The sequence below is a fragment of the Trichechus manatus genome, unplaced genomic scaffold (genome assembly GCF_000243295.1).
Source record: "Trichechus manatus latirostris isolate Lorelei unplaced genomic scaffold, TriManLat1.0 scaffold00028, whole genome shotgun sequence".
In the NCBI taxonomy this organism is placed as follows: domain Eukaryota; kingdom Metazoa; phylum Chordata; class Mammalia; order Sirenia; family Trichechidae; genus Trichechus; species Trichechus manatus.
The window spans coordinates 16,339,983-16,362,585 of record NW_004443964.1 but is presented as its reverse complement, the minus strand read 5'-3'; the positions used below and the strand labels follow the sequence as shown (position 1 = coordinate 16,362,585).

General features: G+C 40.6%; 1 protein-coding gene and 1 non-coding gene across 4 annotated transcripts in view; both read right to left on the bottom strand.

Moving 5' to 3' along the window:
- The window catches only part of PITPNC1 (phosphatidylinositol transfer protein cytoplasmic 1), a 325,421-nt gene that overhangs the window by 68,875 nt on the left and 233,943 nt on the right, over positions 1–22,603 (bottom strand). The window lies entirely within an intron of this gene.
- On the bottom strand, positions 19,254–19,358 carry LOC111820184 (U6 spliceosomal RNA). The gene has a single exon (XR_002823727.1). It is a non-coding gene; the product is annotated as a U6 spliceosomal RNA (small nuclear RNA).

Genomic DNA, 22,603 nt, shown 5'->3' with positions numbered 1-22,603 from the left:
AAATCTTAGGAGGCAGTTCTACTCTTTCCTATAGGGTTGCTATCAGTCAGAATAGACTCGACAGAAAAGGGTTTGGTTTTTCTGTTTGTTTGTTTTTTTAATAATAAAAGCTCAACACTTAAAATTTTTTTTATTGTGAATTCTGCTGTTGTTGAATTGAACTGTTGGATTAAATACCATCAATTTTGAGTTTTAACATTAGCATTTGTTTGCTAGTAGTTCATTCATTTTGTTGTCTGCCAGCAGATGACATCTTTTTAGCCAGCAAGTAGTAGCAGATGTCAAAGTTAAAAAAAAGAAAATTTGTGAGAGAAAAGAAAGTAAAATTGGAAAAAAAAAAAAAAAAAGCCCATTTGCTAAATTACTTTCTGAAAATTAGGGGGGAAACACAAACGTTAAATTTAGGGACTGAATCTTTTGGATCAGAGAGTAGTTTGAGAATCTTGCAGAGCCTGAGGAGCAATTTAAATTCCTTGCACAGAACATGCCTTTCCAGCATGTTCTAAATAGCATTTCCCACACTTTAATGTGCAGAAGAATCATCTGGCGAATCTTGCTAAAATGCAGGTTCTGATTCAGTGGGTCTGGGGTAGGGCCTGAGATTCTGCACTTCTAATAAGCTCTCAGGTGATGTTGATGCTGAAGATTCTAGAAACATCTGACATTTTGGGAATATAAATTTGAGGCAGAGAGTACAGAAAGAAGAAATCGCAGAGGAAAGCAGTGACCAGATGACCGAAGGTCCTGTATGCCGGGTTCTGGAATTCCATCTTGCCAAGGGAAGCCACCGGAAAATGGATACCTGAAGTAGTTATATGGGAGACAGGCTTAGTGAGAGACTGTTCTAGAAAAGAGATAAGGAAGGCCTTTAACTAGGGCAATGGTAGTTGGGATGGAGAAGATTGGATGGATGTAATATTTAGGAGGTAAAGCCACTCAAATGGAATTCCCAAGCTCAGCAACTTGATACAAAAGGCAAATGGAGCCAGGGAATTTGGCCGCTTTTCCCTAATTCAATCAGACTCACTTCTGCTCTGAGTGAGCACGCTGAGGCTTCATCAGCGGTTTGCAGACGTTAGAGACCAGGCGAGAAGTCCACTGTAGCCCCTCCGTCCAGATTCTTGCTGCTCTCTCTCAGGGTGACTTTTTAGAGCAGGCAGCCACGGTTCTTTCCACAGTGCTTGAAGATCACATCAGCCAATACCGACCCCTCACACAGGCCCCCAACATTGGCTCTGTGATGAACACAGCTTGGAAAATAAGGCTGAAATCTTCTCAAAAGTCAGAAAATAAAACACGGGAAAGCCATACACGTTGGGGAAATGACATTTTGCAAGTTCACAGTGATCCAATATCACTAACACAGAATTCTTGCCAAAGATGCACAGCCCGAAACTAATCAAAAGAAAACAATTAGGAAACACAAGCTGGAAGGACATGCACAAAAACAACCGGTCTGTACTTTTCACGATGTCAGTGTCATGAAAGACAAAAGCTGAGAAACTGCTTCAAATTAAAGGAAACTGAAGAAAGAGATGCTTGGTAGAGGGTCAGTGAAAAAGAGGAAGGCCCTCAACAAGATGGACTGGCACAGTGGCTGCAACAACGGGCTCAAGCATAATAACGACTGCATGGACGGTGCAGGCCCCGGCAGTGTTTCGTTCTGTTGTACACAGGGTTGCTATGAGTTGGAATCCACTCGACGGCACCTAACAACAACAAAGAAAGTGAACATATCTGCAAATTTGTAAATCTCAGCCCAAGTTTTAAAGACTTGGAAATAGGCTTATTATTTTATTTTTTTAATGAACAAGGCTGCATGATATAATTTTGAAACCAAGGATAAGGAGACCTGGGTCATACTCAAGGTACCCTGGTGGCGTGGTGGTTAAGTGCTCGGCAGCTAACTTAAAGGTTGGTGGTTTGAACCCACCAACTGCTCTAAGGGAGAAAGATGTGGTGGTAGTCTGTTTCCATAAAGATTATAGCCTTGGAAACCCTGTCCTATTGGGTCGTTATGAGTTGGAATTGACTCGACGTCAACAGATTTGGTTTTAAAGAAAGTGACATGGAGCAGTGGTGGCTCAGTGGTAGAATTCTCGCCTTCCACGTAGGAGACCCAGGTTCAACTCCTGGCCAATGCATTTCATGCGCAACCACCATCTGTACGGCAGTGGAGGCTTGTGTGTTGCTGTGATGCTAAACATGTTTCAGCAGAGCTTCCAGACTAAGATGGACTAGGAAGACAGGCCTGGCGATCTACTTCTGAAAATCAGTCAGTGAAAACCCTATGGATCACAATAGTCCGATCTGCACTGTCACAATCATGGGACGGTGCAGGACTAGGCAGTGTTTCATTCTGTTGTGCATGGGCTCACCATGAATTGGAGGCTGATTTGAGAGCAGCAAACAACAAAAGGAAGGCTCATGGCAGACAGTGATAGAATGTCAAAACTGCTTTGGGTACCATTTTGGGACTCCAAACTTGGCACCACAAACAGTAAGTGCAACGTCTAAGGTTTCTTGGAGGTACCAAAGATGCAAGGGTCTTGACAATCATTACTTTCCCTTCTGCTGAAGGTGACACACCTTATTCTGCACATGACCTGTCAGAGGGACAGAGAGTGGGTTATTGCAGACACCATTTTAATGTCAAGCAGCTTCCACGTTTTCAGACAGATGTGGTTTCCATGCTTATCTTGATACCCAAGGAGAACAATCTGAACGAAGGTTGCTAAAACAAGGATTCTCTTGCACCTTTCCTCCTTTTTTCCCCTCTCTCTCTTTTTATTATTTTTTAATAAAAAGAAGAGAAAAAAAAAAAAAAAAAAAAAAAAAACTCCTGGCACTAAGCCTAAAATCTCTTTCTTGTGATGCTAATCTCTTCTTGTTGGCTCCACGGCATGGCTGTGGGCTCTGTGCCTGTTTAATATCATGGTTGCTGATAGCAGGTTTGGCAGTGCTTCCAGTATGAAGCTCAGCTCTTAAAAATGTTTCTGAGATGGACACACAAGCTTCCAGGAAATGGTCCTTACTCCATGCCTGGTCATCCAAATGTTGGCCAAAGTCTCCAGCCTGCATTGACAAACTTCTCCTCTCCGAGGCTACTTGGCTGAATATAAGCTCTTCTTTGGAAAAGTGGAGCCCTAGTGACACAGTGGTTAAGAGCTTGGCTGCTAGCCAAAAGGTCGGCAGTCCAAATCCACCAGTTGCTCCTTGGAAACCCTATGGGGCAGTTCTACTCTGTCCTATAGTCTCTATGAATTGGAATCTACCTAACGGCAAAGGGTTTGGTTTACAGGTTTTTGGAAAAGTAGGGTTTAAGTGTGATGCTTCTTTCTCTAAATACTGTCCCAGCTCCTTGAAGGCATTTGAATTTGGATTTGACTGAAAAACAGTCTCTTGTTAATGGCAATTAAAAAACAAACAAAAAAAGATAAACATTATGTTCGGTGTTTGGAAAGGGTGTTTTTCCCTAAGCTCGATAAAGAAAATATTTCTATCTCTTTGCTCTTCTCCCTCATCTCATGCAACCCTATTTTTCATGACTTATGTAAAATTTGTTTACATGTTGAAGATTTTTTTCAACTAAACTACTAAATAACTCCCTCATTTTTATCACCCATTGTTCCATTAAAATCAGTCAGTTTAGGGCAGAAAGCCTCCATCTCCACTGCTCTCTCCTGAGGTCCACTCTGGCCACAGGATCTACTTCTGGGTAGCTGAGGTAAACTATGGAAATAGCAAAGGACACACAGTCAAGAGACCAGAGACCTCAGTTTTGTCGGTTATTAATTGTGTGGCCTTGGGAAATTTATTTTTAAAAATCTTTCAACTGTAGTGCCTTCATCTGCAAATCGATCATAACAATACCCACTTATGGTGTTATTATGAATGTTAACTGAGATAATACATAGCACAATGCTTTCTCAATGATAAGCGTTAGGTATCGTTCTTTGGTGCTGGTACCTAACAGGAACTACTGAACTCATTTGATTATCTGCTCACTGTGCAGGAGGCATTTTTCTGTCTGGCGCTGGAGGACTTTTCCAGCTAGGTTTTAAGTTCCATCTTCCTGCCCCATTACTTATTTTATTGTCCATGATGACTCCTGGAACAGCACACAACAAATACAAGGACTTACTGTACGGCTTTTACTTACAACTCATATAATTTAGAGGGATGACATAAATACATGAGCCACTAATGCAATTCCCTCTAGCTAAAATCTTCATCAAGAAAAGGTCAGGAGGTTTTCAGGATGAATATGCAAAACTAGGAAACTGTAAACCCTGTGAAGCCTCTCCGGAGTCAGGAGCAAGGTCTGTCCTCAAGCTGGACAGCGGCTGTCAACTGTGGCCAAGGTCTTGTGCAGACTATGGAAAATCCATACACAGTCAGGACAAAGGTTTTTGCCAAGCTGTCTTTCTCCCCATGTGGTGAGATATGCTGAGTAGTTTTGGCTGTGGGTATTGTGAGCTATCCTTTGGTACTTGGTCTCCCCTGGGAGAAGGCATGTGGCGATGAAAAGGTAGGAAAAAGAAATTGTTCTGACATCGGGCTCTCGGAATAGAGTTCTTGGTTCAACTTTGCTCCTGTTAAGGGACCCTTCGGTTTATCATTAGCCGAGTTTTATTTTTAACTGATTTCCTTTGTCTTTGGGTCTCTGAGCCAGTCTTTCTTTCCTATCGTGGTGTTCCCACCTAGGTCCTCCTTCTCTCTGAATTGGCTCATTTTCACGAGAAACCTCCCCTCCCACATGAACACCAGCGTTCTGCTCCAAGTGTACCAGCCTCACCTTCTAATCCTGGGAAGTCTGACCTGAGCCAGACTTACAATGACCCAGCCCTGTCCTTAGCCCCTCATTTGAAGATCTATAAAAACTGAACTCTCCTCACAAGGCACTGAACTTCTGAGAAAATTCCCACTAATAAAGAGTTTTTGAAAAAAAAAAAAACAAGATGATAAGGGATATTCTTAGCACTATATGTAATTTCTTCCAGGAATATTTGCTATCCTGAAAAACTTGGAAGGAGAAAAATTACTTTTTTTGGGACGTTGCTTCTGTGAGATGCAAGGGACTATTTCCTGTCCTCACTGTGAAAATCAAAGCCTTCAACCAGGCTTTAAAAACTCAGGTGGCAGATTCTGTATACGGTCTTATAATTTCATTTTTAGAGTCAATGTAACTCATTAGTGATATTCGAGTTTGTTCTCTCCAATGACCTTCACTTCCATTCCACTTTACCTACCCCTACCCCAAGCCTAAGAGCTCCAGTGGCACAATGGTTAAGTGCTCTACCGTTAACTAAAAGGTTGGCGGTTTGAATCCTGCCAGCTGCTATGCAGGAGAAAGACCTGGTGATCTCCTGTAAAGATGCCAGCCTAGAAAACTTTATGGGGGCAGTTCTACTCTGTCACATGGGGTTGCTATGGGGAGAAATCGACTTCAGAGCACCTAACAACAGCAAGCTCAAGCCCTACCCTGGTCTTGCAACTCCTGGAACTATTCCATTTCTGAAATCCTTTCCCCGCCCCCGCTTCTGTTGTTGTTTATTTATTTTCTTTCCTTCTTTTTATTGAGGTGAAACTCACATAAAATAAAATTAACCATCATAAAGTTAACAATTCAGAGCATTTAGTACATTCAGAATGTTGCACAACTGCTCCTCTATCTAGTTCCAAAACATTTTCATCACCCCAAAAGAAACTCTCTACCCATGAAGCAGTTACTCCCCAGGCCCTCTCCTCCCAGCTCCCGGCAGCCACTTGCTTCATGTTATTATGGATTTACCTATTCTGGATATTTCATATAAACAGAATCAAGGCCTCGGGTTGACACTTGGTAGCTTTGACCATTTGCAGACCATTTGCTGCTAAGTCTCAGTCTTGGCTGTGAAATGGGGGTGATGATGGTTTTGAGGATTTAATGAGATCATGTCTGAAAGTTGGGTGAGCATGATGCTGGGCTCACGCTCAGTGAAGGAACACTTCTGTCAATATCCACACTACTATTATCATTATTATTAGGCAAAGAGAAGGTCCCAAGTTTGAAGAGGAACCCTCCAAACTGGGGCCTGCTGGCTTACCAGCTACCCTCTCTGCTGGTAAAAGAGAGACATAGGTGAGCTGGCTTGCTCCAACTGTACTTTGCAAAAGGGCCAGTAGATGGGGCCCTGCCATCATCACCCAAGTCAGCAAGAGGCTCTGACTCTGGACTTTGGAACCTGGAGAAAAGGTGTGAGGTGACTATTGAATTCTGTGATTACTGCTCAGATTAATCAAATGAACCCACTGGCTCTGGTGAGAGGCGGCCCAGAGTCTGCCACAGATCTCATGGTTCTGCACACGTGTCTACTATGCTGGGTCACCGGGCATGGAGGAGAAGAGATAGACTTCTCCCTTGCAATATGGAGCTCAATACTGCAGCAGCAAGCATATTAAGAAGCATTAACCAATCCATTTCTAGAAAATGATTATAAAGACTCCTTGGGAGAAAACTTTAAAGCACATTAAAATTCCTAGAGGTTTGTGGTCACTTGGAGGATGACTAGCACTTTTTGGGTTCCTCCTCTTTCCAGGCTCATGCTTTCTAATTCTTCCACCTCATTGCTCATCCATGTTCTTTACAGACCATCTTACCCCTACTCCTTGCTTCATGGGAACACCTTGGACCGGACTCAGAGGTCAGCTTTACCCTAATTCATGTTTACATCTCTGTGATTTCAGTGTTCATACAGACAACCCATACAATGCCACAGGCCTACCCTCCTATCTCCTTTTCTGCTTCTCGTCCAGTGACCTCTACCTCCATTTCACTTTAGTTATCCTCCACCCCAAGCCCCACCCTGGTCTTGCATCTCCTGAAACTATTTTACTTCTGAAATCTCCCCCACTCTTCCCCCCTCTTTTTGTTATTTTCTTTCTTTTCACTGAAGTAAAATTCACATAACATAAAATTAAGCATTTTAAGGTGGACAATTCATTGATGTTTAGTACCTCTATCTAGCTCCAAAGTATTTTCATCATCCCAAAAGAAACCCTGTACCGATTAAGCAGTCACTCCCTACTCCCCTCTCCTTCCAGCCTCTGGCAATCACTGAGCTTCTTTCAGTCCCTGTGGATTTACCTATTCTGGATATTTCAAATAAATGGAATCATACAATATGTGGCCTTTAATATTTCCGAGGTTCATTCTTGTTATAGCATGTAGCAGTATGCCACGCCTTTTGAAGGACGAATAATATTCCATTGTATATATATACCACAATTTGTTTTGACATTCATCTGTTGATGGACATTTGGGCTGCTTCAACCTTTTGTCTATTGTGGCTAATGTTGTTATGAACATGCGTGTGTATGTATCATGTAAGAACTAGTTTTCAATTCTTTTGGGTATATACCTAGGAGTGGAATTGCTGAGTTCCACTTCTGAAATCTTAAAACTCTAGTATCTTTTCTCCAACCCCAACCTCAATTCTCTCACTCTCACCCCAATAACACCTTCTCCTTGACTTCATCAAGCTCTCCAACTCCCAAGAGCCTCTACTAGACTCCAAGCCTCATTTCAGCAACTTTCACATGAATCCTGACTCAATACAACCATTTCCTCTGCTCCTACATGCTGCTAAGCACAGCTGGGAAAATCACACAATAATTGAGGCTGTAGGCACTACTCACTCAAAACTCCCTGAATCACCAGACTGCCAGCACTTTAAAGCAATTCTTTTACTCTGCTTCAGTTGGTTCCCTCATCCATTTCCCACAAAAGTTATCTTAAGCTTTATCACCCTTCTTTTTTTTTTTAATATTTTATTGTGATTTTGGAGAAAATTTACATAGCAAATTAGGTTCTCATTTAACAATTTCTATACATATTATTCAGTGACATTGGCTACATTTTTCAGTGTGTCAGCATTCTCATTATTTCCATTCTGGTTGTTCTGTTTCCATTAATCTAGCTTCCTTGTCCTCCCTTATCTTCTCATCTTTGGTCTAGGGTAACTGTTGATTGTTAGGTCTCATTTAGATGATTGTTTAGAGGAGTACAGTATTCAGGGGTGATATTATTTACTTTATGAGCCACTCTGTCTTTTGGCTGATAGGTGACCACTGGGAGTGGTTTGAGTTCCAAGTTTAAAGGGTATCCCAGGGTGATAGTCTCAGGGGTTCCTCTAGTCTCTAGCAGTCCAGTAAGTCTGGACTTTTTTAGGAATTTGAGTTTTGTTTTACGTTCTTCTCCCATTCTATCCAGGACTATGTATTGTGTCCCTGGTCAGAATGGTCAGTAGTGGTAGTCGGGCACCATCAAGTTCTTCTGGTCTCAAGGTAGGCAAGGCTGTGGTTTGTGTAAACTACTAGTCCTGTATACTAGTTTGAGTCTTTGGGTTCCTCCTTTCTCTTTTGCTCCAGATGCGTAGAGACCAATAGTTGTATCTTAGATGGCTGCTTGCAAGCTTTTAAGACTGCCGATGCTACTCACCAAACTAGGATGCAGAATATTATCTTTATGAGCTATGTTATGCTAATTGACTGAGTTGCCCCCCGAGACTATGGTCCTAAGTCCTCAAACCCAATAACCCAACCCAATTCATCACCCTTCTTAAGTCCTCTTGGTCTCCTTCCCTTTCAGCAGATGACCTTTCTTCCTATATTACAGGGAAACTAGAGGCCATTAGATACTAACTTCTGTGACTTCCTGTCCCTCCTTATCCTTCCTACTAGTTACTGTTCAGTCAGCTTGACTTGTGGTGATCCCATGTATGTCAGAATAGAACTGTGCTCCATAGGCTGATTTTTCAGACATGATTTCCAGGTCTTTCTTCTGAGGTGCCTCTGGATGGACTCATACCTCCAACCTTTCGGTTAGCAGCTGTTTGTACCACCCAGAGATTCCTCCCTCCTTACAGACATATCCTTATCTGCCCTGCCTACTGGCCTTTCCTCTTAGCTAGGAGGTTCATGAAGCCCATTCTCTTTATGGCTTCAGGGAGTAGACTCTTCCTCTTTTAATTCCAAACTCTCACTTACCTACTGGCTCCTTCCTCTCAGTATTTTACAGTCAAGAGCTGATTTCCTGACATTTTATCAGTTGATGGGTCCACATTTGTTTCTTGTATCCCATGCCTTCCTCTGGGTTCACTTTTCTTCTTATTTAAGTTCCATCCTGTAGATGTAAAGTCTCTTAGTCCCCATACATTCAATCTGAGTGTTAGTTTAGCCACACAGGTTGACAGTTTTCCCTCAGTGTTCTAGACCACTTCATTGACTTCTTGCATCTATTGTTGCTAGTGAAAAATTTGCCTGAGCCAATCACCCCATCCCATTTCCAAATCCAGTCAGGCACCGACCCAATGACTCTCCCACTTTCTAATTATATAATCTTCTCTTCTCCATCTCTATTGCTTTAAATTTTGAGCTGCATCCTCTCTCATCTGATCTACTGAAAAAGTCTCCTGTATTCCCAGCGAGTCTCCCCACACCACAGTCCTGCCTATCTTTCCAGTCTCATTCTTCATCCTCTGTTCTCTACAGCACCTATCACATTATGCTGCAATTACAATACTTGCCTTCCTATTAGACTGGCAACTCCTGGTGCCAAACAGACGTTCAACAGATGTTTCTTCCACAATGAATTACTGTGCCATTGAGAAAAATCCTCCCCTTTCAGTGGGTACTGTAAAAACAAGGGCATTTCAAATTTCCACTAGGAAGTGAAGACAAGGGGTTAGGGAAGAGAATGACCATTTACCAAACATTTATACCTTTCAGAAACTGTGATAGATGGCCTATGTCAATTATTTGGTTCAGAACATTCATGATCATTTTAAAAGACTGACCCAAAGGAGTAAGGAAAATCCAAGTTCCCCTTTAAATCGTAAGAATTTACTAGACCTCTAGAGAGTAAGGAACACCCAGGGGAACAGCCTCTAAACCAAAAGCCTTTACATTCTTGTTGGTTTAGAATAAAGGTTGGGAACAACTTCAGTAAATCTAGGTCTGTTGAAAAAAGCTCTGACTTCTCCATTTCTCAGGCTTGGGCTGACTGCCCTTGAAACATTGTAGGACTGTTCAAGTACATTACCCCAACTTTCCAGCAGGAGAAACCTGTTAAAGTTCCTGAATGGTTTACCCAATAAAACACTCCTTGGCTTTGTCTAGTGTAACTAAACACCTGTTATCCATAAGGGCACTGGCTTAGTACAAGATAAAGCATACACAGTTGGAAAGGTCCTTTACATTGTACAGTCCTATTTTACAAGTACATAATAAAAATTTTTACCCATTGTACATTCTGTTCCTCAATACCACCTGGTGTAAATTGACAAAGCAGGTACCAGAAGATGCAGTCTTCAGGGCAGTTAGAGAATAAACCTGGCATAAAACATAGCTCTAAAAAATATGTACCCAAAGGGAGTCACTAATTAGTTTTTTATCCTTAATTATATGAGAGAATAGGTTTTTCCAATAGTAAGAGCAAATCTTAGGAAGAGGAAGCAACATGCAGTTATATGAACTTTTAGCCAAAGAAGATTATTAAGCCACTCCTGGGTACTGCATGACCTCTCCCCTTTTTTTAAGCAATAGTGTTTTGTATTTCAAACTGTTACAGAAAGCCCCAACAAAGGCACACATGTGTGCAACTGGTGTGTTTGTTTTAACATCATCTAGTCCAAGAGACCCAGATGGTTCTAAGCAAATTTAGCTGCGTGCTAAAAATAAGCCTTCACCCCTAGCTTAAAATTAAGTTACTAGGAAAATCTTTCCAGTGTCCTTCACTCCTGAAGAACTTCATTAATACATTTGATATTTCATTTCAGTATTTCACTCTAACTTTGACATGCCAACCAAGGTTACGTTGAGTTAATAACAAACTCAACTCAATGACAGATTTCTGATCTTCTTTGAACCTGGGTATGAGTAATAATAAAACATTCCACCACCAAATGGTCGATTATTTGGTTTCACCCCTGACTATGTATCCCATGACAACCTTTAGTTGATGCTTTTCAACATCTATTTATTAATAACCTGATCAGCGTAGCTAAAGATAATTAAGATTACTCCAGATAATGGCCTGCATATTACAAAGATTTATGACTGCCTCTTTGAAGGGCTGGGAACAAGAGAAAAAAAATTATGTTTAATAGGTTTATGTACCAAATGGCTGTAAAATCTGATGGGATGTAAACAGGCCTTCAATAGATATTTGTGGAGAAATACGATTTAAATATGATTTAATAGCTTAATATTGTTCAGTCTCCGAAGATCAAGTACAGAATTTGGTGGGCAACAGCTGATACTCAGCATGGTTAAAACACAGAGCCTGTGCACAAGAAGAGCAGATGGAAGCAGTGCTTTCAGTGCATCAAAAGGAAAAAACTGCTTTCAAACCACGTTCATTGGAAATCATTAACTTCTTTTCCGTAAGGTCAGCTCCTATCATCCCCTTGCCCCACTTTTTTTTTTTTTTTTTAAAGATTAAAATACTAGCTGAGACTTTGTCCTTGAAGGTGTTTATCAGATAGATGGCATCCAGGGATTTTTAGAGAGAGATTCATTTTACAAAGATGATGGAGGAAGATTCAACTATTCCCTTTTCAGAGCTCTAGCAGGTCGTCTGCATTACTAGGAAGTGCCCAGAAAAAGTTCACAAACAACCTTTCAGGCCCGAACTAGTGAACAGCTTATTATTCAGTGGTTTTCCCGTGGCAGAATCCAGTTCCAACGTGCCCATTTTATACGCGAGCACTACTCAGTGCTGACACGAGCTCATGACAGACATTTCAATATCTTGGGCAGGAGGAGAGTATCGTGCTGAATTTGTCAAACCCTAAGACGCATTCCATTATTGTTGCTGTTGTTGGGTGCCGCTGAGTTGATTCTGACTCATCGCAAACCCGTGTGGCAGAATAGAACCACCCCATAGGGTATTCTTGGCTGTAATCTTTACGGAAGCAGATCGCCAGGTCTTTCTCCCATGGAGCTGCTGAGTAGGTTCGAACTGCCAACATTTTGGTTAGCAGCTGAGCCATCAGGGCTCCTTCAACAAGACTCCCCCAGTTGTACCACCAAGAAAGAAAAAAAAAACGCTGCCACTTGTAAGATGCCATCAACCCTAAAATGCATTCCATTATTAGGGTTGTAAAAACATGAAAAACAATCGGCATGTTAGAGTTGATGAAATATGGAAACACCAATAATAGCTAACATAGTGAGCAACTGTTATGTGTACCAAGCACTCTTCGGAACATTTTTCATGATTAACTCATTTAATCCTCACAAGTACCCCATGATTAGGAACTATCACTACACCCATTTTACAGGGGCAAAAAGGGGTAAAGTAACTTGCCTTACCCAGCTGCTAAGTGGGCAAATCTGCAAAAGACCTCTTTAAAGCATTAAAAAGCAAAGTGTCACTTTGAGGACTAAGGTGAGCCTGACCGAACTGCTTCAAACGCATGCAAAAGCTGGACGATGAATAAAGAAGACCTTGACCCTTTTGAATTAAGGTGTTGACGAGGAATATTGACTATACCATGGACTTCCAGAAGAACGAACAAATCTGTCTTGGAAGAAGTATAGCCAGAATGCTCCTTAGAAGTGAGGATGGCAAGACTTCATCTCATATACTTTGGACATATTATCAGGAGGGACTAGGCCCTGGAGAAAGATATCATGCTTGGTAAAGCAGAGGGTCAGTGAAAAAAAGTAAGAGCCTCAACGAGATGGACTGACATAGTGGCTGCAGCAACGGACTCGAACAATTTAATAACGATTGTGAAGATGGCGTAGGATCGGGCAGTGTTTCATTCTCTTGTACCATAGGGTCACTATGAGTTGGAACCAACTCGACGGCACCTAACAAGTAGCTGAGCCAGAATTAAACCCAGCTGTTCTGACTCCAGCACTTATAGCCTTCATCCCTTCACCGTTCTGCTTCTCTATTGTTGATTACTAACCTGTCGCAACAATGACAGGTGGCTCTTGCCTCTTGGAGCAGAGCTGTGCCAAGCAGCACCCCCTACAGGTGAATGAGACTCAAAGAAAGACTGGCTCTGAAACCAGGCAGGAGGCCACCAGACTGAGGGTCCAAGGCTCAGACTGGTGACCACTCCCTCTCCTACCCTGGAAAAGTGAACTCAAAAGGGATATGTGACTTCTTATCAACTCTTCTCTGAGGATGCCCCATGCTGGATGGTAGAAAGGAAGTAGGAACTGAAGATTACAAAAATCTGAGAAGTTAGCACCTTCCCTCCAAAGGAACTCCCCAAATTAATTTCCCCACTTGCAGATCTCTAACATTCTAACTCTGAAGTAGTTCCCACAAAGACAAACTGAAGTTAGAGAAGAAAACAACCACCGTTTATGGAGCCTATTTGTTCTTCTTGAAACCTCCCAATAATCCTCTCAATTGGGCGTTTCCCCCTCCTTACTCCACCCCCCATTTCACAGCTGAGGAAGTTCAGAAAGATGAAGTCCAATTATCACTGGACTACAGAGCCCTGCTTTGGACCCTGTCTGTTCCAAAGCCCCCGATTTCTGAGTCTAGTACATCATCCTGCTAAATGGGCTTGGCCAGCTGTGAGCTTTAGGCCAGGGCTTTGAACTGGTTCCTTCTGGTTCCCATCCCTGTTGATAATGTGCATTTCTAACAAGGTACCAGACAATGCTAATACTGCTGGGTTCTTGTTGAGGATCTTGTTAAAATGTAGATTCTGATTCAGTCTGATCCCCAGGTGATTCTTATGTATAATAAATTTTGAGAACTGCTGCTCTACTAGAGGAGCCCTGGTGGCACAGTGGTTCAGAGGTCAGCTGCTAACCACAAGATCGGCAGTTCTAACACACCAGCTGCTCCTTGGAAACCCTCTGGGGTAGTTCTACTCTGTTCTATAGGGTCATTATGAGTCGGAATCTACTCTACGGCAATGGGTTTTTTACTAGTGGTTCGGAGCCCTGGTGGCAGAGTGGTTAAGAGCAACGGCTGCTAACCAAAAGGTTGGCAGTCTGAATCCACCAGCCGCACCTTGGAAACCCTATAGGGCAGCTCTACTCTGTCCAATAAGGTTGCTATGAGTTGGAATCGACTTGACCGTGGTGGTGCAGTGGTTAAAGTGATCGACTCTCCTCCGGACAAAGATATGGCACTCTGCTTCCACAGAGATTTTACAGATTTGGAAACTCTATAGGATCGCTATGAGTTGGAATCTTGAAGGCATTGGGTTTGGGTTTGGCGTTCTAACCGGCAGAATTAGCGTCACCTGATACCTTGTTAGAAATGTAACTTATCAGCAGGGGTGCCAACCGGAAGGAACCTCTCTGAAGCCCTGCCTTAGGCTGATTCCTAAAGCATTCTTATCCCAAATGCTCCAAGACCCAAAGGTTGTCGGCAATCATCTGTTGTGAGTAATCCATTCACTGAGGTACCAACAACTGGTCTCAACAAACATAAACCTCTAAGTAAATAAACAGGGAAGCTGTGTCTTTTTTTTTTTTTTTTAAGTGAACTGCATTGTTTCTTCAAAGTAATTAGGTCTTTTTGGGGGTTGGGGGCAAACATTTTGGGAAATAACTACAAAACCAGTGACTGGAGCTAAGAATGGATCACAAAAAGGAGAAGAGGCTTCAGTTTCACAGAACAGAAGAGCTGGATAAGTATTTTATTCAAAACTCCAAAGACCAACACCCAGATCCTGGTGTTAAGGACCATATAACAAACAGACACTACCCACCACTCAAACACAAGTCAATATTTTATCATATTTGATTCCCATTCTGCCCTTTCCTTTTTATTCTTACAAAATAAAATTTCACACGTAAAGTCCATTTCTTTCGCTCTCCAGGCTGACAGCTATCATAAATTTGTTCCATATTTTTTATATAATACATAAATGTATCCAAAACAATATATTCTTAAATTATTTTAGTGGTTTTTTTACATGCAGGATTGTAAACTCCTTTTGGAATTTATTTTTGAATGTGGAGTGAGGTAAGGATCTAATATTTTATTTGTCCATATGAAATGCCAATTGACCCAATGTCAGTCTACTGAGAAATTTATCTTTTCTCCCCACTAATTTGAGACACTTTCTCTACTATGTACCAAATGCCTATTATCATTAGGCCTATTTATATCTTTGTATCAATACTACACTATCTGGATTAATACCGTTTTATTAACGGGTAGGATGAATCTTCCCTCCTCGTTCTCTGTTTAAAATTTGTCCTGGTTATTTTTGGACTTTTATTCTTCTATTTATATAGAATCAATTTACGACAATTCTGTTGGGATTTTGATTGGAATGACATTTAATCTAGAGATTAACTGAAGGAAGAATTTACTTCTTTACAGTATTTAGTCTTCCCACTCATGAACATGGAGTATTTTACCATTTATTCAAGTCTTTTGTTATGTCCATTAATAATAATTTTCTATAAAAGTTAAATTTGTTCCTAGGTACCTTAGAGTTGTGTTGGTACTGTTAAAGGGATCTTTTTAAAATTATTTTTCTAATTGATTATTGGAGCTCTGGTGGCTCAGTGGTTAAGAGCTCAGCTGCTAACTAATGGATCGGCAGTTTGAATCCACCAGCTGCTCCTTGGAAACCCTACAGGGCAGTTCTACTGTGTCCTCTAGGGCCACTATGAGTCAGAATTGACTTGATGGCAATGGGTTTGGTTTTTTGGTAACTGATTATTATTGATATATGGGGACACAATTGATATTTATATGCTGATCTTATATCTAGTAACCTGGCTGAACTCAATAGTTTCAACTATTTATATAGATTCTCTTAGATTTTCAATTTAGACATACTATCTGCAAATAGGAAACCCTGGTGGCGTAGTGGTTAAATGCTACAGCTGCTAACCAAAAGGCTGGCAGTTCGAATCCACCAGGCGTTCCTTGGAAACTCTATGGGGCAGTTCTACTTTGTCCTATAGGGTTGCTATGAGTTGGAATCGACTCACAGCAATGGGTTTTCTGCAAATAAAAAAAAAATTATGTGTCTTTGGTTACTTTCCTTATACCACTATTTTCCTTTTCTGTTTAATTTTTATTTCTATTAAAAATTATTGTAATTATAAATTTTGGTATCATTTCAAGCTTACAGAAAAATTACAAGAATAGTACAAAAAACTCCAGAATACTCTTTACCCAGATTCCTCAACTGTTAACATTTGCTCTATTTCCTTTGTTATTCACATTCAGAGTAAGTTGTAGACATCATGTCCCTCTACCCTTAAATATTTCAGTGTGAATTTCCTAAGAACAAGGACATTCTCTTACATAACCACAGCACAATGATCAAAATCAGGAAATTTAACAGTGACATAATACTATTATCTAATCTGCAGTCCATATTCAAATTTTGCCAAGTTTATCCCAGTAATATCATTTTGGCTATTTACCCCTCAAGTTCAGCATCCAACTCAGGATCACATATTGAATTTAGTTGTCTTGTCTCTTTAGTCTCTTTTAACCAAAAACAACGCATCAGCCTTTGTCTTTCATGACCTTCACATTTTGGAGAGTGCAGGCCAGTTATTTTATAGAATCCCATCAATTTGGGCTTGTCTGATGTTTCCTTATGATTAGGTTCAGGTTATGCATTTTTTGGCAGGAATACCACAAAAGTGAGGTTGTGTTATTTCCAGTACATCATTATCAGTAAGCCCTTGACACTGGTTTGCTCCAGAATTGATAACGCTAAGGACACTTGGTTAAGGCAGTATCCACCACGTTTCTCTGTTGTAAAATAATCATTTTTTCTCTTTTTACTTAATAAGTAATTTGTGGAGAGATACTTTAAGAGTATGCAAATATCCTGTTCCTCATCAAACTTTAACTTGATGGTTTTAGCATCCAGTGATGATTCCTGCCTAATCCAATTATCATGACGGTTGCAAGTGGTGATTTTCTTTTACATACTCCATTATTCCTTCTGTATTTATTAGTTGGCATTCTACTATAAGGAAGACCTTTCCTTTTTCTCCATTTACTTATTTTTCTTTTTCTTTATTTATAGCACTATGAACTCCTGGATTCTTATTTTATTCAATGGGTTATAATTTATTACTGTCAATATTTATGTTGATGTTCAAATTGCCCCAAATTTGGCCAGTGAGAGATCCTTTAAGCAAATTCTCATGCTTTTGATGTGTCACCATCATTTTTTGAGCACTTTGTTACTTTTTGGCATAACAAGGTGTTCTAGCCTCATCCTGTACTTTCCTTGCCCCAGCCCTAGAATCTACCATTTCTCTAAGAAGCTCTGATTCCTTTCAGTGGGAAGTAGTACTTAGAAAACAAGATCTAGGCATTATGCTGAGTGAAATTAGTCAGTTGCAAAAGGACAACCATTGTATGAGGCCACTAATATAAGAACTCAAGAAAAGGTTTAAACAGAAGAAAACATTCTTTGATGGTTACGAGGGTGGGGAGGGAGGGTGAGGGTTATTTACTAACTAGATAGTAGATAAGAATCATCTTAGGTGAAGGGAAGGACAACACACAATATAGGGGAAGTCAGCACAATTGGACTAAACCAAAAGCTAAGAAGTTTCCTGAACACAACCAAATACTTCGAGGGACAGAGTAGCAGGGGCTAGGGTCTGGGGACCATGGATTTGGGGGACATCTAGGTCAACTGGCATAATAAAGTTTATTAAGAAAATGTTCTGCAACCCACTTTGGTTAGCGGCGTCTGCGGTCTTAAAAGCTTGCAAGTGGCCATCTAAGATGCATCAATTGGTCCCAATCCACATGGAGGAAAGGAGAATGAAGAACACCAAAGACACAAGGAAAAATGAGCCCAAGAAACAAAAGGGCCACATAAACCAGAGACTCCATTAGCCTGAGACCAGAAGAACTAGATGGTGCCTGGCACCACCAATGACCGCCCTGACAGGGAACACAACAGAGAGTCCCTGATGGAGCAGGAGAAAAGTGTGTGGAGCAGAACTCAAATTCACGTAAAAAGATCAGATTTAATGGTCTGACTGAGGAACTGGAGAAACCCCTGAAGCCATGGTCCCCGGACACTCTGTTAACCCAGAACTGAAACCGTTCCCGAAGCCCACTCTTCAGACAAAGATTAGACTGGACTATAAAACATAAAATAATACTCATGAAGAGTGTGCTCCTTAATTCAAGCAGATACATGAGACCAAACGGGCAGCTCCTGTCTGGAGGCAGGACGAGAAAGCAGGAATGGACAGGAGCTGGTTGGAGTGACACAGGAAACCTGGGGTAGAAAGGGGCAGTATGCTCTCATATTACAGGGACATTATATTATAACGTCACATAACAATATGTGTATAAATTTTTGTATGAGAAATTAACTTGACCTGTAAACTTTCACCAAAAGCACAATAGAAAAAGAAAAGAAAACAAGATCTGAATACTAGGTGTACTGTCTGCTACTGAGGTGTCATTATGTCTTGGTTCCCTTATAGGGGACAGAGCTACATACATATATACACATATATCTATATAAAAATCATGAATTCATACCGATATTTCCAACACACCACAGGGTACATTTTGGTTTTTTCCCTTTGCTTACTTATAAGCCCTTTCTCCAGAAGTAAGATGCCTGGCTCCCATTATCTTCATTATATTTGCTCATTTGATCAAACTTACATCACATAGAAAATAGTTTCAGTATTGCTGGCCCATAAACCCACGGCCGTTGAGTTGATTCTAACTCATAACGACCCTATAGGACGGAGTAGAACTGTCCCATAGGGTTTCCAAGGCTATAAATCTTTTCAAAAGCAGACTGCCACATCTTTCTCCCATACCACTGCAAAAAAACAAACTCATGGTTGAGGATTCCATTTTGTTTACGGTTCTTTTTGTCTTTAGACTTGGTCAAAATACTGAGTAACCAAGAGTTTCTTGGGTTACTTTTTTCCCCCCTTATTTTATTCATTTAAAATATAGTTAGGTTCATTTGTTTCTGTTTATATTCTTATTTTAGAGTCTCCCCACCCCCAATCCTTGTTGATTTGGTATTATTATTTTTGAGTGTAGAAAACATTAACATGGTTCTAAAAGTCAAACTATACAAAAAGCTATACTCAAAGAAGTACTGCTTCTCTCTCCATCTCTCCACCCCGTTCCCACCCACCCCTGTAGGTAACCAATCTCATTAGTTCTGTTTGTCCCTCCTGTATTTCTTTTTACCAAATAAGCACATAGATGTATACTTTTTAATTTCCACTTCTTTCTTATACAAAGGAAGAAAACTGTGGGAGGCTTCACAAATTTGCATGCCATCATTATGCAGGAGCCTGCTTAATCTTCTCTGTATTATTCCAACTTGACAATGTGTGCTGCCAAAGTGAACATCTTTTTCTCTTCTTATTACATTGTCTAGTCTCTTTCTAGAATGTTGGATAGCAGAGGCAATAGCAGGCATCCTTGCCTTCTTCCTGTCTTGGTTTAATGACTTATTTTTTGTTCGGTCATTCATTACAAACTTTTCTGAGTATCTTCTATGTGTCAGGTATTCTGGGCACAAACATAAACAAGAAAGACTTGGTGTCTGCCCTCACAGAGCTTAAACTAGTTGGAGAGACAGACAGTTAAGTGGCTAATTATAATACAGCATAATAAGTGCTGTGGTTGGGGAGGCACAGATAGGGTGTTCTAGAAACACATAGGCAAGGTACATAACCTGGGATTGAACCCTTAGAAGGGATATACATTCAGACTGACCCATCTCTATCTGCTTCTTCAAAACATCAGGACAAAACCCAGAGTGTTAAATCACTTACAGAGAACCTAAGATTTTTCAAAGTCTAAAGTCTCCCCTTTATAAACATCTTTGGGTGAATAGAATCAACATTGATGTCGCTAAGAGTCACGATTAGGCTAGTATTTTTCTGTTTCATTAATGAAATCAGAATACCACTGAAAAGAGAGAGATGACTGAAAACTTCATCTTCCTGGCTGCCAAAAGTAAAACTCTGTGTGACCCTGAGCAAGTTAGTTGCCATCTCATTGCAGCATGTGAATACTTCCTCAACTTTCATAAGATTTTTCTTTTTTTCCCTGAAGCTATTCCCTGCCCCAGGTATATTTTCTCACTTCTTTGTTTTGTTTTTTACAAAGTTTTTTTTTTTCTTAATTGTGCTTTTGGTGAAAGTTTACGGTGCAAATCAGTTTCTCATTCAAAAATTTATACACAAATTGTTTCATGACATTGGTTGCAATCCCTGCAATGTGCCGGCACTCTCCCTCTTTCCCTTTACATCCCAGGTACCTCATGTCTATTCTTCCAGTTTTCCTATCCCTTCTTGCCTTCTTGTCTTTGCTTTCGGGCAGGTGTTGCCCATTTGGTCTTGTATACTTGACTGAACTAAGAAGCACGTTCCTCATATGTGTTAAACTGTTTGTTTTATAGGCTTGTGTAATCTTTGGCTGAAAGGTGGACTTTAGGAGTGGCTTCAGTTCTAAGTTAGCAGGATGTCCAGGGGCCATATTCTCAAGGGTTCTCCAGTCTGTGTCAGACCAGTAAGTCTGGTCTTTTCTTGTGAATTTGAATTTTGTTCTACATTTTTCTCCCGCTCTGTCCAGGAACCTCTACTGTGATCCCTGTCAGAGCTGTCAGTGGTGGTAGCTGGGCACCATCTAGTTCTTCTGGGATCAGGCTGGTAGAGGCTGTGGTTCATGTGGTCCATAGTCCTTTGGACTAATATCTTCCTTGTATCTTTGGTTTTCTTCATTCTCTTTTGCTCCGAATGGGATGAGACCAACAGATGTATCTTAGGTGGCTGCTCACAAGCTTTTAAGACAGCAGATGCTACTCACCAAAGTAGGATGTAGTACACTTTCTTTATAGACTATACTATGCCAATTGACCTAGATGTCCCCCAAGACCATGGTCCCCCGCCCTCAGCTCCAGTAACTCAGTCCCTCAAGGTGTTTGGATGTGTCTAGGAAGCTTCTATGACTTTACCTTGGTCAAGCTGTGCTGACTTCCCCTACATTGTGTATTGTCTTTCCCTTCACCAAAGTTAACACTTCTCTACTATCTAGTTAGTGATTTCCTCTCCCCACCCCTCCCCTCCCTTGTAACCATCAAAGATTGTTTTTTTGGGTGTGTGCGTGTAAACCTTTTCTTGGGTTTTTATAATAGTGGTCTCATAAAATATTTGTCCTTTTGTGATTGACATTCCACTCAGCATAATGCCCTCCAGATTCATCCAGGTTGTTAGATGTTTTGTGGATTCATCATTGTTCTTTATAATTGTGTGGTATTCCATTGTATGTATGTACCATAATTTGTTTATCCATTCATCTCTTAATGGGCACTTAAGTTGTTTCCATCTTTTTGCTATTGTGAATAATGCTGCAATGAGCATTACAGCACAAATTAGTTTCTCATTCAAAATTTATACATAAATTGTTTCATGACATTGGTTGTAATATGTCTATTCTCGTGACAGCTCTTATTTCCTAGGAGTGGGATTGCTGGATCATATGGTATTTCTATTTCTAGCTTTTTAAGGAGGCACCCTATTGTTTTCCATTGTGGTTGTACCATTTCACATTCCCACCAGCGGTGTACAAGAGTGTCAATCTCCCTGCAACCTCTCCAACATTTGTTATTTTGTTTTCTTTGATTAGTGCCAGTAATGTCCGGTGAGATGGTATCTTATTGTAGTTTTGATTTGCATTTCTCTAATGGCTAATGATAGCGAGCCTGTTCTCACTTGTGTGTTAGCTGCCTGAATGTCTCCTTTGGTGAAGTGCTTGTTCATATCCTTTGCCCTTTTTTTAATTGGATTATTTGTCTTTTTGTTATTGAGGTGTTGAATTATTCTATACATTTTAGAGATTAGACCCTTGTCAGATATGTCGTAGCCAAAAATTTTTTCCCAGTCTGTAGGTTCTCCTCTTACTCTTTTGGTGAAGTCTTCCAGTTATCTAGTTTCTCCTCAAGTGTTTGTGCGTTGTTAGTTATGGTTTGTATTGAATTTATGCCATGTATTAGCACCCCTAGTGTTGTCCCTATTTTTTCTGCCATGCGCTATCATTTTAGGTTTTATATTTAGATCTTTGATCCATCTTGAGTTAGTTTTTGTGTCTGGTGTGAGGTATGGGTCCTGTTTAATTTTTTTACAGATGGACATCCAGTTTTGCCAGCAACATTTGTTAAAAAGACTGTCTTTTCCCCATTTAATGGACTTGGTCCTTTGTCAAAGATCAGCTGACCAAAGGTGGATGGATTTACATCTGGGTTCTTGATTCTGTTCCACTGGTCTACGTGTCTGTCTTTGTACCAGGACCAGGCTATTCTGATACTGTAGGTGTATAGTAGGTTCTGAGATCAGGTAGTGTGAGGCCTCCTACTTCGTTCTTTTTCTACTACAATGCTTTGCTTGTCCAGGGCCTCTTTTCTTTCCATATAAAGTTAATGATTAGTTTTTCCATCTCATTAAAGCATGCTGCTGGTATTTGGATCAGGATTGCATTATATCTGTAGATTGCTTTGGGTAGGATCGGCATTTTTACAATGCTGAGTCTTCCTAACCATGAGCATGGTATGTTTTTCCATTTATGTAGGTCTCTTTCGGTTTCTTGCCA